General features: G+C 46.3%; 1 protein-coding gene across 2 annotated transcripts in view; it reads right to left on the bottom strand.

Annotated features, from left to right (window-relative positions):
* Nucleotides 1-18,428, bottom strand: part of SLC4A3 (solute carrier family 4 member 3) — a 660,038-nt gene that overhangs the window by 80,867 nt on the left and 560,743 nt on the right. The gene's annotated exons all lie outside the window — the stretch shown is intronic.

Raw genomic sequence — 18,428 nt, 5'->3', positions numbered from 1 at the left:
TGCCCACTAGCCCCGGCCCTTTTTATCGCTTACATTGGCGATTTCAAGGACTCCGAATTGACCATTCATTCCTTTCCACCGTCTATGGGTGCGCAGAAAATAACACGGCTGTTGTACGCTGATGATATGATTTTAATGGACTTGACCCCGATTGGCCTCCAACGCAAATTAGATAATTTGGCCTCCTATACTCGTGCCAATGATCTGCAAATCAATGTGTCAAAAACAAAGATACTAGTCATGGAAAAAGTAAAACATCCAAAGGAAAAACTGAGCTGGTATCTGGAGGGGGTCACCCTTGAAAAGGTACAACATTTCAAATATTTTGGAGTCACCCTAGACTGCTCAAGTGTAAATGCAACTTTGCAACTTACTCTTGTGGAAAAAGCAAAAAAGCTTGCCGCCCAAGCGCGTGCATTACATAAGAAATTTGGCCGCTTTTCCTTGATGCTGATGATAAGATTCTATCGTGCAAAGGTGGTCCCTTCCCTCACTTACGCCGCGGAGGCGCTTCCACAAACACCTGCGCAACTCTGGCCTAAGTTAGAAGGCTACTTTGGTGAACTGTTTTGGGTCTGTCGAAATCATCATCTATGCTATTAATCAGAAGAAAGCTAGGTCTGCCTTACCTAGGAGGGATAACGGAGACAAAGAACATGATGTTTTACAGGAAAACTCTGCTCCCGGAACTCTCACATTTATTAGATATAATTTGAACTGAAACACTGGGCACGCGTTGTAGTGTGTTGAAATCCTGGGAAACATCGTGCAAAGCGAAGCTACTGGAAATTCACTCATCGGAGGATGAGCTCATTCCAAACCCGAAGAAAATGGCTGAGCTTGATTGGATTAAGACTTTGGATGGCGCTGCCAAGGCTAAATCAACCAGCCATCTTCCGCCTCACTTGAGTAAACTAAACATGGTCCCAAATTACTTGAGCAAATTTCCTAGCAAACCGGCAAAAAATTTGTTCATGAGGGCTCGACTAAACCTTCTGGAAACTCACGAGATCTTGGCAGTTAAGGGGCAAAGCAACTCAGATAAATGCCGATTCTGCTTAAACGAAGATGAGGTTGAAACTATATGCCACTTGTTAGCTAACTGCCCGGACACAAAGGCAATTGGTGAAAAGTACTTGTTACCACATTTATCGGCTTCTTATACTAGAGATGAGGAGCTGTGGTGGGGCCGGCTAATGAGCGGCTAAAGGACTACTTGGACAATCGCCACAGCACAGACATTGAAACAAATCTTGGCCCTCTAACTAATGTAATGCAAAACTGTATTCATTTTCTGCATTTACGTTTTCTGCTTCCTTTTGTAAAAATCATTAATTTGATTAAATCAAGTAAATAAATAAATAAAATAAAAGGTCCTAAGTGCTTTAATGGTGATCATTTTGGTCTCATATCGAAAAGAATATTTTAGAAGAAATCACAAAAACATGTAATATTGTGAACCATAAAACAGGCGAGGACTGTTGCACATACGATTGTGATCAGGATATGATCAGAGTATGGATAAGGATGGTCAGGATATGATCAGAGTATGGATAAGGAGGGTCAGAATGCCAGACTATGGCTAAGGATGGTCAGAATATGATCAGGATATGTTCAGAGTATTGCTGAGGATGGTCTCAATATGATCAGCATATGATCACAGTATGGATAATGATGATGTGACAGGGTCAGGGTCTCGACCCTTTCAAGGGGGATCAGGGGGTGATCCTTCTCGGCCTGAAGTAGGAGGCTTTCGTAAATTAAATTCAAAGCAAACCCTGCCACAGGTATGCAAAGGGAAAGTTGTGGGATGCACCGGTCCCTGAAAAATCCCCTGTTGTGCCAATAATCACAACACTGATGCCACTCATATGCTCTCAATGCCTCTCGATACAGTCACTCGCCACAGTTCTTTTTGTCTTTTCAGAACTTCCTCTCCCACAGTGCAACAGCAACCAGCCAGGAAAACCCAGACTGTAAGCAAACACCCTAAAGTCATGAAATGCAGCAATGCCAGCAGACTGTGGAATGGCAACACCACCAAACCGCATCCACCACATCAGAGAAGCAGGCTACTCACCCTCCAAGCAGAAAAACAGTCTACAGCATGGCAGAGAAACTCAAAACTGCTTGTAAAACCGTGCTGGAAAAGGGGTGTAGAAGGCTTTGTAAAGCCTACCAGCTGTGTAGCCTTCCTCCCAGTGAAAATAAAGGCACTGATTGGTGCAGGGAATCAGCTGAACACTGCAACCAATGGAGGCAGGGGGATTGGGGGGCTGGAACAGTCCTTACATACAGAGTCTTGCACTATAAAAGCAGACAGCAGCAGAGGCAGGGGTGGGTTGTATGGGTGAGGTTGCAAGTGGAGTTGGAGAAAGACCAAGGGCCTCATTACGAGATGGGCGCAAAGGGATTACCGGCACCGGTAAGGACACCTGTGACGGTAATCCCTTTGCACCCTATTCCGGGTTCCTTTAGCGGGTCCCTTCCTTAACGCCTGGTCTGACCAGGTGTTAAGGACGGGACCCGTTAAGGGACTTTAGAGCTAATAACGGTACCGCAAATTGCGGTACCGTTATTAGCTACTTCCCCATTTCCATTGAGCACTATGGGGGCTGAAATTGGAATAGGGAATGGTTTTTTCAATGGGGACTTACCGGACCCTCCAAGGTCGGAATGGACCGGTAAGTCCCCATTGAACCAGGTCGGACTCGGTACCAGTATGGGAGGAAGTCATGGCGCAAATAGCGCCATGATTACCTCCATACTCGGAATGAGGCCCCAATTGACAAGGTGGAGGATGGACGCCGGAGCGTTGGAGATGCATGCAGTATTATCAAATACTTTTTCTCAGGCCCAAATAACCGGACAGACTCAAGGAATGTGGCAAAATACTACTTTCTTATCAATTCAATAAAGTAGGGAAACCTAGCGAAAAAAACTGATTGTAGCTCACACACTCTCGATGCATTTCCATTACGCAAAAGGTGTTATACGCGATGTACATCAGTTATGATGTCATCCTGAGTGACAAACCGTAAAAACCTATCGGGCAAAGGGATTGGTAAAGGGAACATATACACATATATTTCATGTAAGTGTTAGTATCATCATTGGCTGCCCCTTATCTGGTAGGCACGCCTTGACCAACCTCTAACTATGTAAAATATTGATAATAGCATAACAACAGCAGTGGATAGGCTTCTGCAAAAATGTATGGTCCACCATCACATATGCCCTGATGATTGGTTGTAATTTTCTTCCAACCTTGGACATTTGGCTCGTTAGCAGCATTTAAGCAACAAAACCAGGTACAAGGGAACAACGTCAGACAACTACCCTTCTTAGCTAATTAGCCTACCATCTCTCATCAGTTAGACCTTAAGCCAAGACTTCTTCTCTGTAGTTGACCTGGCTGACTACTCTCTTCTTCTGAACATTAAAAGGAGTGATGGTACATTGCCATCTTCGCCTGGAGCTTTTATGAATAGGCCTTGTCGTCTGGTCTTGTACCACGTATGAGGAGACCATGATTTTGTCCATTCTGTCCTTTTATTTAGTGCTATTTGCATCAGTTATATTAGGTGCTATTACTCTGCTTGGCCTCTGGAGACGTGGTTGCTCCGTCTTGCAGATGCTTTCTGCATCTTTGATTGTTGAATACTTGGCACCCACAATTAATCACTCCTTTACTTAATCTAAGAGAAATATGCCTTATGCACATGTCTTATCCTCTTAGACTCCTTTCGTCCTTGCGGTTGCTTCTTGCTGCGGCATCCTTGATTCTGAGCCAAACAAATAACCTTTGTTCTTGCACAAATCTGTATTCCAGCGCCTGTCAGCTCTGCAGCCTTGGTCTTTTTCCTCAAGGCTTTTCGCTTATTAGTATACAATGCTGAGGTCAATTTTCTCCACATGGCTGCTTTACTCACGTTATATTTCCTACCTTAGCAAGCTTCTACATTGTCTTGTCTCCCATGTGTTTCTGTTTAGTTCATCCACGCATCTTCTCTCCTTTATGACGTCACTTCCCACCTGTCAGACTTTACTTATTGTTCTGCTATGTCCAATCAGGTCTGCAAGCTCATGTCTACCTCATTAGTTTGAAGATACATTCGGTAAGGTTGTCTTGGTGCATAAGATCTCTCATACCTTTGATGTAGCATTGGGATAATACCAGGTGTTATGCACAGTGTTCTCTTGCTATTCTTCCAATATGACAGAGGTGAGGAATGGGCTCCAGAGATGACGTGTTCATCTGCCTCTCTATAGGCGGATTTTGAGCTGGTGAGGTACCTGATAGAGAGTGATATCAGTGGTCTGTAGTGCAGTGTATTGCAGTGCAGGAGGTGGGGAGGGAGAGGTTAGGAGTTGGGAGGGAGAGAGCAAGACTGAACATTGTGTGGGAGACAATTGTTAGTGTTTAGATGGAGTGAGTGTTAGCAGAGAGTGAGACTATTAAAAGGGTGTAGAAATGGGGTGCAAGGAGTAGGATGTATTAGGGAAGTGGGGAGGGGCTGAGAGTAGTAGGAGCGGAAATTGTGAATGGGTGAGCAGGGCACAATATCCCCGAGTTTCATGTATTGTGAAGGGGTGAGCAGGGCACCATATCTTTTGGTTCCTGTTATTGTGAGGGGTTTAGCAGGGTACCATATCCCTGGGTTTCTTGTATTGTGAAGGGGTGAGCAGGGGAGCAAATCCCTGAGTTTCATGTATTGTGAAGGGGTGAGCAGGGGACCATATCCCTGAGTTTCATGTATTGTGAAGGGGTGAGCAGGGCACCATATCCCTTGGTTCCTGTTATTGTGAGGGGATTAGCAGGGCACCATATCCCTGGGTTTCCTGAATATCACAGGGATGAGCAGGGCACCATATCCCTGAGTTTCTTTTATTATATACGGGTGAGTAGGGCACCATATCCCTCAGTTACTTGAGAGAATAGGGAAGGGGTGAGCAGGGCACCATATCCCTGAGTTTCTTGTATTATGAACGGGTAAGCAGGGCACCATATCCCTTACATAGCGAAGGGGTGAGCAGGGCACCATATCCCTCAGTTATTTGAGAGAATAGGAAAGGAGTGAACAGGGCACCATATCCCTGTGTTGCGTGAATAGTTGTGATATGAGAAAAGAAGGAAGACTTGTAGAAGTGTAGAGAAGGTAGAGAGTTGTGGGGAAGAGAAGATAGGCGGAGCTGGCAGGACAGAGGAGACTAGGGGGAGGGGTAGAGTAGTAAAGAGAAGGGGGTGATAGTGATTAAGATCAGGAGGCACACATACTCCACCCTCTAGCGTTTACATCTGTGGTAGTGTAGAAATAGGTTGTAGATCCCTGAGGGAAACCGACATCCCCTTAGAGCAATTTAGCGAACAGCCAGTAGGGGCTTCCTATCTGTAGAAACGAGCTTGGGCTACGGTGGGAATCCCAGGGGAGTTGAGATACACATCATAGCCTTTCTCTATGTGCTAAAATAAAAACCCTGGAAATAGGAGCATGACTTTGTGATTCATTAAGGCCATCTATCACAATGGTCAGGATATAAGCAGAGTTTGAATAAGGATGCTCAGAAAATGGAGAAGGATGGTTATGATATGAGCAGAGTATGGATAAGGATGCTCAGAAAATGGAGAAGGATGGTTATGATATGAGCAGAGTATGGATAAGGATGGCCACAATATGATCAGGATATAATCCAGATATGATCGCAATATGATGATGATATTTTTATACATTTTTATTTGCATGCTACATTTTATAAACTTCACACATCATACTAAAATAAATCAAATAAATAATTCAGATCATATCTTAATACATTTTGCATATTAAAAAGTCACACAAATTAATTAAATCCCATTGATGTAATTATTCAATTAAATCAACTGTCAACTAACCCCCATAAACTGATAGTTTTCTGACGTAGTCCAAGTAATTATTTAAGTTAAAATCACAATTCTTTGCAATTATTATAAACACTGATGCCCTTCAATTTCTCTTCAATTTCCATCCATAACGTACCTAGCGCATTTGGAGTAATGATATTTGTAAACCTGCTAAAGCAGCGTTTCCAAAAGTGTTCTGTTTTGATATGCTCAAAATTATGTACAGATTTCTCTAGATATACCATTTTAATCGATCTTGCAACTTGTCAAAACATGTCTATTACACTCAGTCATGCATGTCAATTTACACAATCTAAAATATCGATAGGCTATCTCTATGCCATACCTGCGCCCACACACAGCCAACGCAGGTATCCGATTCAATCTTAGTAACAGTAAAAACCTCTTAAAATGGGAAGATGGGAATTGCACCAGGTAGCGTTGTGGTATCAACAAATCCAAACTTAATCTCAAATAGGTGCAAAAACCTTTTAGATGGGAAACCTGCTCTTGGTCTTAATACCAGTCCCATTCCTTGGCTTTAATCCTAAAGTCCTGTTTCAGATGGGCATATCTTTCATAACATAAGGTATTCCATTCTATCTCTTGATAAAATGTGTAATTAAAAGTTTTAAACTCTAGTAGTGATTTGCCTTTATTGCATTTAATAGCTGCGCCAAGCAAGTCCAACAAAAACACACCGAGCTGTCATAGCTCATACAATATAATCGTCATAAGGTCCTGCTTGTGGGGGGGCAAGGGCGCTGTGTTTGCCTGCTTCCTGGGACCCTTCCTGGGTCTGTCTTTGCTGTCGGTGGTGGGAGGCCCCACCCCCATCGATTCAAAGCACTGGCCCCAACCACGCAGCTGTGAAGCCCACGGTGGGGCAATGGCGTGGTGTTTGCCTGCTTCCTGGGACACTTCCTGGGTCTGTCTTTGCTGTCGGTGGTGGGAAGCCCCGCCCCCTTGGATTCAAAGCACCGGCTCCGACCCCGCAGCGGTGAAGCCCACAGCAGGGCAAGGGCGCAGTGTTTGACGCTGCAGGTGTTCGGCGCAGAAGCGAGAGGCTCCTTCTGGACAAGTAATGAAGTCAGAGGTGAGAGAACTGGCACTTAATGAGGTGGGCCCCCCAAGCCTTAGCTCGATTTTCATTGCTGCACTGATCTTCCTTCTTTCTCCTTGTCACATCTGGTTGAGGAAATGACAATTGCTAACATGGAGTCTCCCCTTGACTCTCCCCTGCCTCCATTCCTGTTTTGCCCTGCTATTGTGGATGCACAAGTCCCCCTTGTCCCAAAATCTCAGCGTAAGGTACTGTCCATGAAGAGGCAATGCCGCCAATCCGGACTACTGAAGTAGGTAAAAATAGCCTGAACTGTAAATACACCCACTGGGCCTGACGGTGTCAAGAAAAGGGGTAATGCTGGACTCCCCCCCACACCTTATCCTTCCTGTTGACTCACAAGACCATACCTCTGACCCCCCTAAGCCTGTGGCTGATCCTTTGGCTGTTCCCATTTTGAATTTGCTGCTGGACTCTGTCTGCCGTGGACTTGCAAATCATTAGCCACAGTGTTGTGGATTTTGCCTCTGGAGAGCCTGGAGGGAGGCACCCAACGATCCGATGCTACCTCAGAGACCCACACTGTGGCCCCCGATCCTCCACTGACTCCTGATACACTGGCCGATCACCACATAAGCACTCAAGTCCCTTCCCACATGGGTATAGAGGTCGGCGCGTCTGGTGTTGCTAATTCTGCTCTCACGTTTTGAGGGCCCAGGGCTCTTCAATATGTTTTTGGAGGCAGAAATTCCCCTCTATCAGCCCTGGGGGAAACTCCTTTCTCTGTCTGTCTCCACTCAGAGCTCATCATCCCACATGTCGGGCAGCAGAGCCCAGCCCCGTCTGGCAAACTGATGATATCTGCTCCTTGGGGAGGTGCAACTTGGTGCTCACTGAGGTGCTGGCCGAACTGACAGCTATTAAGAACCTACTCCGAAAGGCAAAAGGGCACAGGAGGATGCTGTCACTTTTCCCCAAATGGCCAAAGGTCCACTAAACCCTCTCCCGGGCACCCTAAGGATCAGGACTCCATGAACTCACCCTCAGATGTGTATGCCCCGCCTCACCGTAGGGCTCACAACAGACTGTCCTCTACACCAGCTACTGTGGATACTAGAAACAAGCCCCGGAACTGTATTACTGCACTTCCTGACAAGCCATTGTTTTCCTCAATTGTGAAGCAAGATTCACAACTTCCTCTAGTAGGCCAAGATTCAACTACCTCAGGCCAACACATGTGGCACTACAAAGGGAACATATCAGGGCAACACTCTAGGGGTGGGGGTGGGCCCGGCCCGCCCCAGTCACAATCTTTTTGCACAGGGTACCAAAACTCCTAGAGTCCAAGCCTGAACCCAGAGACGCTTTACTGAATAAGTGCCTGCATTGGTTGCGGTCAGTGAGAGGTTTTACGTTTGTTACCAGAGAATCTATGGTGGGATGCTCTAGAATCCGTGACAAGGGCTCGAACTCCCATGACATGGTGAAGTTGGTCCTCTGGGATCGCAGAGTGGGCAAGGGGATCTTGGAAAGAACTGGGCGGGTTAATGGGGTGACACAGGGTGGGATCTCGTCAAGTTCCCGTCCTCTACAAACTGTTGCTGGCCGCTGGGGTTATCCCTCAGTTAAAACCCCTCTTACCGGCCCGAACCTAATCCCTATGGGCTAATGAGGAAGTGGGTTAAATGTAAATGACAATGAATCTTTTGGTTGCATGTAATCCTGATTTGGGCTGGTCATTTATACTTGTTTTTTTCTTTTGTTTTTGTTTTGATATTTTGATGGAATTTGTTTTTGTATTTTTAGCCAATGTATATGTCAGGATGCACTTTGATGGCCTTTTTGGCCGAATAAAGTTATTGATTGGATTGGCTCGTAAGTTAATAATATACCCTTCAGACTATACCCTGCTCTCTTTAGGGCATTGTTTTTTATCATTGCTACTAATGAAAGCACCTTCCAGTGTTTACTTTCTATCAGTTCATATATAATTCTGCTGGTCATAATATCATACCGTAGATGGGAACTGGCTTGCTCAATTAGCCCAATCGGGGTATATGATGCCGTAAAATGGATGAATAAAGCATAGAAAGGCAGATTTTGATGAATTCTACCCATAACCGCAGAATTTAGGGTCAATAAATTGCGTATAGTGGCAAACCGGTGTGGAATCTTTTCAATACATTTCCTTTATCTACCCAACATTGAATTTGTTTTAATACAACGATGTGAAGACTTTACTAGGAACAACAAGAAATGTAAGTGATCTATAATTCATAGGATTAAGTCAAGAATCCTTTTTGTACACTGGTATCAGGAAAACTTTCCTCCAAGTATCCTGTATTGTTCCTTCCATCATTATTTGGTTAAACAATTCAACCAAAATTCCTGCCCAAGTCTCTGGATTCCTCTTTGAAACTGCATTGATGAGTCCATTGAGATCGGGGGCTCTAGATTTTGTTTTAATATATGTATGGCTTGCAGAATACTCTCTTTGTCAAGACACTTAGTAACGCACTCATGCTCAATAAACCAACCTTTGTTGTAATTTAACTTACCATATTCAGACTCAATGGGCCTCACTACGAGTCCGGCGGTAACCGCGGCGGTAAAACTGCCTGGTTACCGTCAGACTCGTATTACCTTTCCGCCTCCGTGACTCCCAGAATTACCAGGGCATTACAGCCCTGGTGTCCCGGGAATTCCGGATGCGGAATTCGGTAAATCCCCATTCCCATTGAGTCCCATTGGACTCAATGGGAATGGGGAAGTGGAAACACCAGCACCATCTCGTGATGGTGCCGGTGTTTCCACGTCCACCTGCAGGCGGGAGGCGTTCAACCCGCCAGGTCAGACCTGGCGGGAAGATCACCTCCCGCCTGCAGGACTCGGGATCAGGCGTTCCGGAATTAACAGTGGCGGCGGGTTCACCGCCACTGTTAATTCCGGACCGGCCGACCTGTAATGAGACCCAATATGTTTAACCCATTGATCTTCACTAATTGGGTTAGCAATCAGGCCAGAGTTGGTGCCTTTTACCCTTTTTGCCAATTTATTTTGGGATTGCCTAGCCATTGGTTCTTTTTTACTGAAATTCTATGTTTTGCCCAGTTATCATACCTATTCTTTAATTTCTCCAGCATTGGATCTTTCATAGATTCCCATGCTATCACAATTCCCCGTTGTGAGGCTGGGAATCCTTGGTTAACGTCTTACAATAGTAAATAAAGAACACTTTAGGTGTTTATTTTGTATCCCACTGTCCTCCTTTTGGGTGCTTTTGGTCCCCGCCAATGGGACGTCGAGTATGTAGCTCCTACCCTGCAGTCTCGCTTCAGATTCTAACTGCTCGTCATGCTGGAAGGAGTCCTTGTGTGATTATCCAGAGAGAAATTGCCACATCTTTACAAAAACATCAAAACCTATCTTCAGGAGCTTCACCTTTTTCTGTCAGATAAGTGAAAAGCGGGTGCAGTGAATATGGAGAGAAGTAGGTCCCTTTTTAGAGCCTGCTCTAACTGTGGCCTAATAAATGTACGAAGAATGTATTCATTGCCTACATCCACACCCACACCACTCTGCTGAAGGGTGTGAAATATGTAAAACCGTCCGCTCTAAAATGCTGAAAGACAGAAAGAGACGCCTGTTATGCTGGCTGAATGAAGGCCATCACCTTCCTTCAGAGGAAGGCAGTCCCAAGATGCCCAGAAAAAAGGGTATCTCGGTCAAAAAAGGCCAAATCTCAAGAAAGGCCAGCAAAACGGCCTAAATTAGTGATAAAATGAATCACTGTTAAAGGACAGGCCTCGTTGTCATCAGTAGAGGAGGTGGCGGGACAGCCAATATCCTCGTTGAAAACTCTGAAATGGGGTCTGCCCACGGAAGAATGGTCGATGACTGAATGGCCAACAAAGCACGCCGAAAAGGGGTCTCACCCATTGACATGCTCGACAACGGAAAAGCACTCGTCAACAAAACACTCCTCAATTGACAAAAAACACTCGTTGACAGACAGGAACCGCTTGTCGACAGACAAGTACTGCTCATCGATGGACAGAGACCGCTCGTCGACAGACAAACCCCGTCCACCAGCTGGGGACAAGAAACAACTGTCTACAGGGAAAATAGTACCGAAGATGGCAAAAGACATATCAACCGTGGAAAAAGAAGAGCGCAGGCAGGAGCAAATGCTGAACCCGCACAACTTCCACAGGCAAAATTGAACCAATCAGGGGTGCAAGAAACAATCCAGCACCATCCAATCCCTGTGCCAGTCTCTCCAATCACATACTCACAGGTCATGGCCAAAGACATCCTGCAGTACAAAGTGGATGCCGAGTTTGAAGCACAACACAAAACATCTCCAGTGTTCTCCAACTCCGACGAGCCCAAAACCATGGGAAGGCTCTTTCAACCACCTCCGCGATTAAGATCGCCACTTCTCCCACAGCATCCACGACATAGCCCCAGGGAACTAAGGGATATTAGCATGGCACAATCACAAGAACCCCAGCAAACTCTGCAATCTCTTCTTTCATTGCAGGTTCTGTCCACACTTCAGAATTTGTTGACTCAACTGGACATTAGACCTCCGGCTTGACTACAGGACCCATGGACTACACAACCACCTGTAGCACCACAAAGGCGCCTAGGAACACCAGAGGGTCCACCCATAGATCCATTGGCATTTGTAAACCTCTGACACCAGCCACATATGACCGTCCCTCCCCTTCAAAAAAGCAGACAAGAAACAAAAACACAAGGAGAGATCACTCTCCCGTTATCATCCCAACACTAAAAGGCAAGGAGCACCCAGGGGAACAGGCTCTGCACCAAACAAGAGGAAGTGGTGCTAACAGATACGGGCACAGATCAGGGCCCACAAGACACAGCATCCAGCACTACATCGCCACAACAGGAGGACAACCAGTGGGACACAGACGATGATCAGTTGGATGACCAGCCGGAGGAAGCCCCATAATCATCACCGCCAGACGAGATAAGGGCATTCCACTCACTCATTACAAAAGCTTGTCAGGAGTTTGGCCTCATTCCCTCATCATAGGAAAAAAAGAAGAACATCAGTGGTGGCAATTCCAGTCCTCGCCCACGTGTGGGAGGAGGGGCTCTGTACCATGAGACACCGTTTTACACAACCAGCGTTTAAAGGCAGGCTGGCAAAAAGTTTAAGGCACCAGAAAGCACTCCCAAGTGTCGTACATCGCAGCCTTCCCCGGAGTTGGTTGTCTCTGCGGCAGCCAGCAGGAAGTCGCACACTCAATCATATAAATGTACTGTGCCACCAGAAATAGAAAGCCGGAAGATGGATGCTCTGGGAAAGAAGGTACTTACGGTGGGGGCCACCACAGTTAAAGCAGCCAACGCGCTAACCATCATGTCCAGGTATGACTGCGAAATGTGGAATAGATTAGTGCCCATTCTGGAGCACTTGTCAGAACAGAAGCACGCCAAAGCAGTTGCCATCTTGAAGGAAGGAGAGGCGGCTGCGAACCATAATCAACATCGCAGTTGACCTATCCAAGACTGGTTTTAAATAAATTAATAACGGGGTAGTTCTCAAAAGGCAAGGATGGCTCCATTGCACAGATTGTAGACCTTATGACAGCAAAATGTGCTGGACATTTCTTTCCAAGGCGATAGTCTGTTTGGGCCCAAAATCGATGAGGCACTGGAGGCGATTAAAACGGACACGGACACGGTCTGTTCTCTCAACACCTTACAAACAAAATGTTATTTTTGTACATTTCCGGGAGCAGCGGAAAGATCAACCTCATCAGGAAATGCCAGAGACTCCAGGCAGTACTGGAAAACCTCATACTATTCACAGGGATACAAGAGATCAACCCAAGGCTATCACAGACCAAGAGAATACAGGCAGCAACAGCAGAGGCAAGGATCTTCAGACTCCCAGAGTTGTAGAGCAAAACCTAAGGCCTGATGCGCAGCAGGGACAGCACCCGTGGGGGGAAAGTGGCGCACCATTTACATCAGTGGTGACAAATAACAACACACATAATTGGGCATTGCAAGTAGTCGAATCAGGCCACCTGCTAGACTTCACCAACCAACCACCAAACATCCCACGGCTTAAAACCTCTGCTGCCCATCTAAAGGTGCTCAAACAAGAAATAAAACCAATATTAAGAACAAATGCCATAGAAAAAGTACCAAACAACAAACAGGAACGGGTGTTTACTCTCAATACTTTGTGGTGCAGAAACCGGACAAAACGTGATGCCTGATACTAGATCTGTGCTAAACGAATTAATCAAAAAGCAGCGGTTCAAAATGGTCAATCTGCAACAGGTTACACGGGTGGTACAACTGCACAACTTTCTGGTGTCTTTGGACCTAAAAGACGCGCACTTCCACATCCCGGTGCACTGGAAACATTGACAGTATCTACGCTTCATGGTAGCAGGTCAACACTCTCAATTCAAAGTGTTCCCATTCGGGTGAAAAGCAGCGCTGCAAACATTGATCAAATGCCTAGCACCAGTCACTGCAGCCCTCAGAAAAAAGGGCCATCACGTCTATCCATATCTAGATGACTGGCTAGTGGAAGCAAAAAACGGGGAGACGCTCACCATCCATTGCACAGACAAAGCTCTTACTGCAACAATTGGGATTTGAAATAAACTTTGGAAAATCATCTCTATAGCCATCTAAGAGCCTGGTGTTTCTGGGGCCACACTGCAACACACAAAGCCCTAGTTCCCCCCTCGCGACACAGAATAGAAACTCTGAAGGCAATGATTCCTCTGTTAAAACCAGAAAAGTGGCTATCAGTCAGGAAATGCATGCGTCTCCTAGGGACTATGGCCTCCTGCATTGCCCTCATACCGCACTGCAGACTGAACATGCCTCCGCTGCGAGAATTCCTCACCAGCAGATGGTCCCAAGTCCCAGGGTCATGGGACGACAAGCTACAGATTACACCACAACTAAGCCACCAACTACAGTGGTGGACAAAATCAGACCACATCAGCATAGGATGTCTGTTTCAAAACACCATTCCACAATACGTTGGTGACGGATGCCTCGCTGTCCGGCTGGGGTGCGCATGTGGGCTCTCTCCACATAAAAGGAAAATGGACAACAGAGGAGGCCAGATTACACATACATGTACTGGAACTCAGGGCAGTGGGCTGGGCCTTGAAATAGTTTCAACCAATACTACAACACTCTACGGTTTGGGTAGTAACCAACCACACCAGAACCATGTACTACCTCAGGAAGCAAGGGGAGACAAGGTCTCCAACCCTCTCCCAGGAAGCACAAAATATTTGCATTGGTCCATCGCCAACGGGATAACTCTCCAAGTGTTTCACTTGAAGGGAATAAACAACGAGATGGCAGACAGCCTCAGCAGGTCCACCAGCCAGTGGGAGCTATATGACAACCAGATCCAACGCATATCCACTCAATGGGGTCATCCGGAAGTCAATCTATTCACGACAAAGCAGAATGCCAAATGTGCACGCTTTGCCAGCAGAACACAACAACGGGGGTCGATGGGGAACGCCTTTTTGTTCCTGTGTACCGACCTCTTCATCTATGCCCTCTATCCTTTTCCAATTATCTGTAAAGTGATCCAAATGACTTAAACATATCCGTGCATGGTGGTACTCATAGCCCCAAACTGGCTGAGGCAAACATGGTACTCTGACCTTATTCACATGTCCAAGGGCCAGCAGATTCCTCTATGCAATTAAGCCGACATAATATCGTAAAGCAATGGAAAAATGCTGCATCACAACCCAGGGTCACTAAAATCGATTGCGTGGCTCCTTACTTCGTGGAATTTGGGCACCTAAATTTGTCACAGGAATGTGTGGACATCCTAACCTTAGCATGAGCCCCCACTACAAATCGTTCCTCTCAAAGCAAGTGGAAGAGATTCTGTGCCTGGTGCACAGGGAAGGAAAACGTTCAACCATTTTTAACGAGCCCAGAAACGATGCTACCTTACCACCTATCGTTAGCTCAAGGAGGATTCTCTCACACCTCGATAAAAGTACATCTGGCGGTCATCTCCCAATACACCAGGAAAAGGGGGACAACGCCACTTTTCAGTGATCAACTGGTCAAACATTTCCTCAGAGGGCTATTCAGAACTTTTGCCCCAGTGAAAAGTTTTCCACCATAATGGAGTCGCACTATTGTACTGGTGGGACTCATGAGAGTGCCGTTTGAACCGTTAGCGACAACACACCTAAAATTCCTTTCCTGGAAGGTTTCTAGAGTAGAGGTCACCATTGATTATTTTGCAAATGGACGAACCAAGGCTCGCCTGACTTCCTGGTTCATGAACTAGTTCTGGAGTAGCCGTTAGTTTTTTTTTAGAATGATGCCATCCGAACGTAATATTTATCTCCTGATGTAGAGAGTCGCGAGCAGAGCCTTCAATCGCTAAGTTGGTAATTTCATTTTGCAGTGAATAAAACACATTCACTAGTCAATTGTTATCAATAGGTGACATCTTTGAGGTGTTAGAATCCATTAACATGGCCAGTTCAGCAGGAGGTACAGTTGTGACATTTGTGTGACTGCCCTTTTCGAGTGACTTTTTATTGTGAGGTCGGATTGTGAGTCCTCAGACAATGCTGTCGTTGTAGTTACACCAGAGCTTCCAGCCTCTGAAGTCACAGCTGTCTTTCTGCTAAGGAGATTGTACAGGCCTTTTTGTGTTTAGATGGCATATCAAGTGGAGCAGTTACAGTAGTTCTTGCTGTACATCAAATACAGTACACGGGCCACAATAAGGATTACAATAGGTCCATACTTCTTATTGGACCAAAGCTGTAAGGTCAAAGGTGCAATGCAGATTTAGCATCATTCCTCAGTTTGGCCTCCTCCACAAAAATAATCTGCAGTCCGTTAGACGGCCAGACTGCGATACACTTAGCCACACTAGCCACTAGTGCGCTCGCGCTACGCGCATCACTCCGGGTGGTATAGCGGTTCAGCCAGAAGCAATGGGTACCAAGTTAGCAGCCCAAAGTAATCCAATGCAAGAGCTGATTCCCCTGCCAGGCTGCGATACACTTAGCCACACTTGCTGCTTATGCGCAGCACCCGGTTGATATAGCGGTTCAGCCATAAGAAATGAACACTGAGTTAGCAGCCCAAAGTAATCACACTCAAGAGTGGATTTCACGTCTGGACTGTGAAACACTTAGCCACACTTGCCACTAATGTGCTTGGCAGACACAATCTATAATACCTTCCTCAGGACCAAACTGATGTGGGTTCAATAAGACAGTCAAGGACCTGCTGCGACACCTGCAAAGCCCTGATTTACACCCTGCAACACACGTACAGAGAATGAAGAGCAGGCAAAGCAGCTAGAGCTAAAGAAACGGCACAGACAGCATCACAGGGAGTACAGACCCATGTCAGCCCCTCCCCCCCCCCAGCAGGCAACTAGTGAGCCGACATGCAAGGTCAGGATACAATTAGGACATGATCAGAATATGTCTGACTCACATATTACCCATCATCATCTTCTCAGTTACTCACTACCTTTCCCCCTGTATATGGCGCCTGACTCAGATCTGCCCTGTTTCCTACATAAACTACGTTCCCTCCAACCCCTCTACATGATGTGTCTGTCTTGACCCCAGTTTTTGTACCACCTATTACCCTTCATCGTCTTCCCAATGGCTCACTACTTTCCCCCCATTGTACAGTGCATGACCCAGGATTGCCCCATTCCCTACATATAGTCAGTTCAGCCCTACCCCTCTACGTGACGTGCCTGCGTTGTTCCCAGTTTCTCTACCACCTATAGCCCTTCACCTTCTCAATGGCTCACTACCTTTGCTCCATTACACGGCACCTGCCTCAGGATTGCTACATTTCCTACGTATAGTCAGTTCCCACCATCCCCTCTACATGATGTGCCTCTCTTGTCCCAGTTTCATTGCCACTTATTAACAATAATTTCTCAATTGTTCCCTACCTTTCCTGAATTACACGGTGCCTCATTTAGTATTGTCCTGTTTCCTACTGTGAGAAACCTGAAGGTGTCTCCCTGACTAGTCCCTGGGGGTCTGTCATCCAGCTGGCCAGGACACAGCCATCGCTATTGGATCCAGTTCCTGGGGTGGACCAGTGAGGGAGGATCACCTGGATGGGGGGTCCTCGGGGAGTGGAAGTGGGACATCAACGGGTGAGACACAGTATCCCCCCTCTTATAACACCTTCTCCCCAACCTACCACATGGGATACTCAAACACGCTACCCTCCCCCCCTTTTCCGACGCAAACACTTTTGTGTATCACGAAGGACGATGGACTAAAACCTGAGCCATTTACCTAACATGTCCCAACACAAGGGACAGGCAAATGACCAGAACCGCACACACCTTTTGGCCCTTTCCATTCCGCGCTGGGATAAAAGGTGGAGCACGAAAGCACAATACGAGCAAGGCTGGATGCACAATGAAAGAGCTAACTCAGCACAGCAGTTCAAGAGGAGGAGAAAGATGGCGCAAACCGAGAGGGCTACAAGGAAAGAAGCGGTCTTGCCCTTTCCGACCAAGGCCTGTGAAACCTCTGCAGAAGGAATAGTAATACCGTGAACAATTGCCAGTGTTTGTTGCAGCAGATGTCAATGGCACACAGGGCCCTCCTCCGCTAATAACAAGCCCTGGAGAGATGCTCATCTCTGTGGTACCAACCTTGACTCTGGAGAGAAAAAAAGCCAAGTGGTTCATCACAGCCGGTGAGTCAAGAGGAGAGCTGATAAGAAACCGAACTGTGTTGAACGAAAATAGCAAACGGCTAACTGACCTGTTAAAAAGTACAAAGAACTAGTGATACCAGAAGGGGGAAAACCAGCAACAGAGGAGTCAGGCACCACGTGGGTGCTCACTCAGGAGACTCTGGGCGATTACCTGATTGTTGAAACTACCATTACCAGAAGGCCTTGGGAAAGGTGAGAAAGGGGTGAAAGTGGTCATACAGGGGCCCAGTAAAATCCTCTGTACAGCCGAAAGTGTTTGACCGACAGATGGTTGTGAAGCTAAGGGAAGTGAAACCTGCATCGCAAGAACTGATTGAAAAAATGTGCGATTGACAAAGTTGGCAAGAGTGAACCCAAAGGAGGGATGTCCACATTGAACTGTTTAAAAAGACATTCAAATTTGTGAATGTCACAGATGAAATTGTGTTGAAAGCAGTAATGAACCCGATGGAGGGAAGCTAACATTCGAGAAGGGTCTGAGCCTGGAAGAGGGGAACCCATGGGAGAAAAGGCATCACCCATCGTACAAGCAGAAAGGAACTTTTTGTTTATTATTTTGAAACATATCAGGTCCTCGGAGGCAAGAGACTGTTTGTAGAAAAGAGACTTAACCACCGAAGGTCTTGATTGCTGAGAGCGGAACTGTTGGCTTGTGCTGGGAAAGCTCTGTGCTGTGCTCCAGAATCCTACCTTGTCCCATGCTCCAGAATCCTA

The sequence above is a fragment of the Ambystoma mexicanum genome, chromosome 9, assembly GCF_040938575.1.
Source record: "Ambystoma mexicanum isolate Mex_15411 chromosome 9, UKY_AmexF1_1, whole genome shotgun sequence".
Taxonomy (NCBI): Eukaryota; Metazoa; Chordata; class Amphibia; order Caudata; family Ambystomatidae; genus Ambystoma; species Ambystoma mexicanum.
The sequence above is the reverse complement of the archived record's forward strand: the minus strand, read 5'-3'. Positions and strand labels throughout refer to the sequence as shown.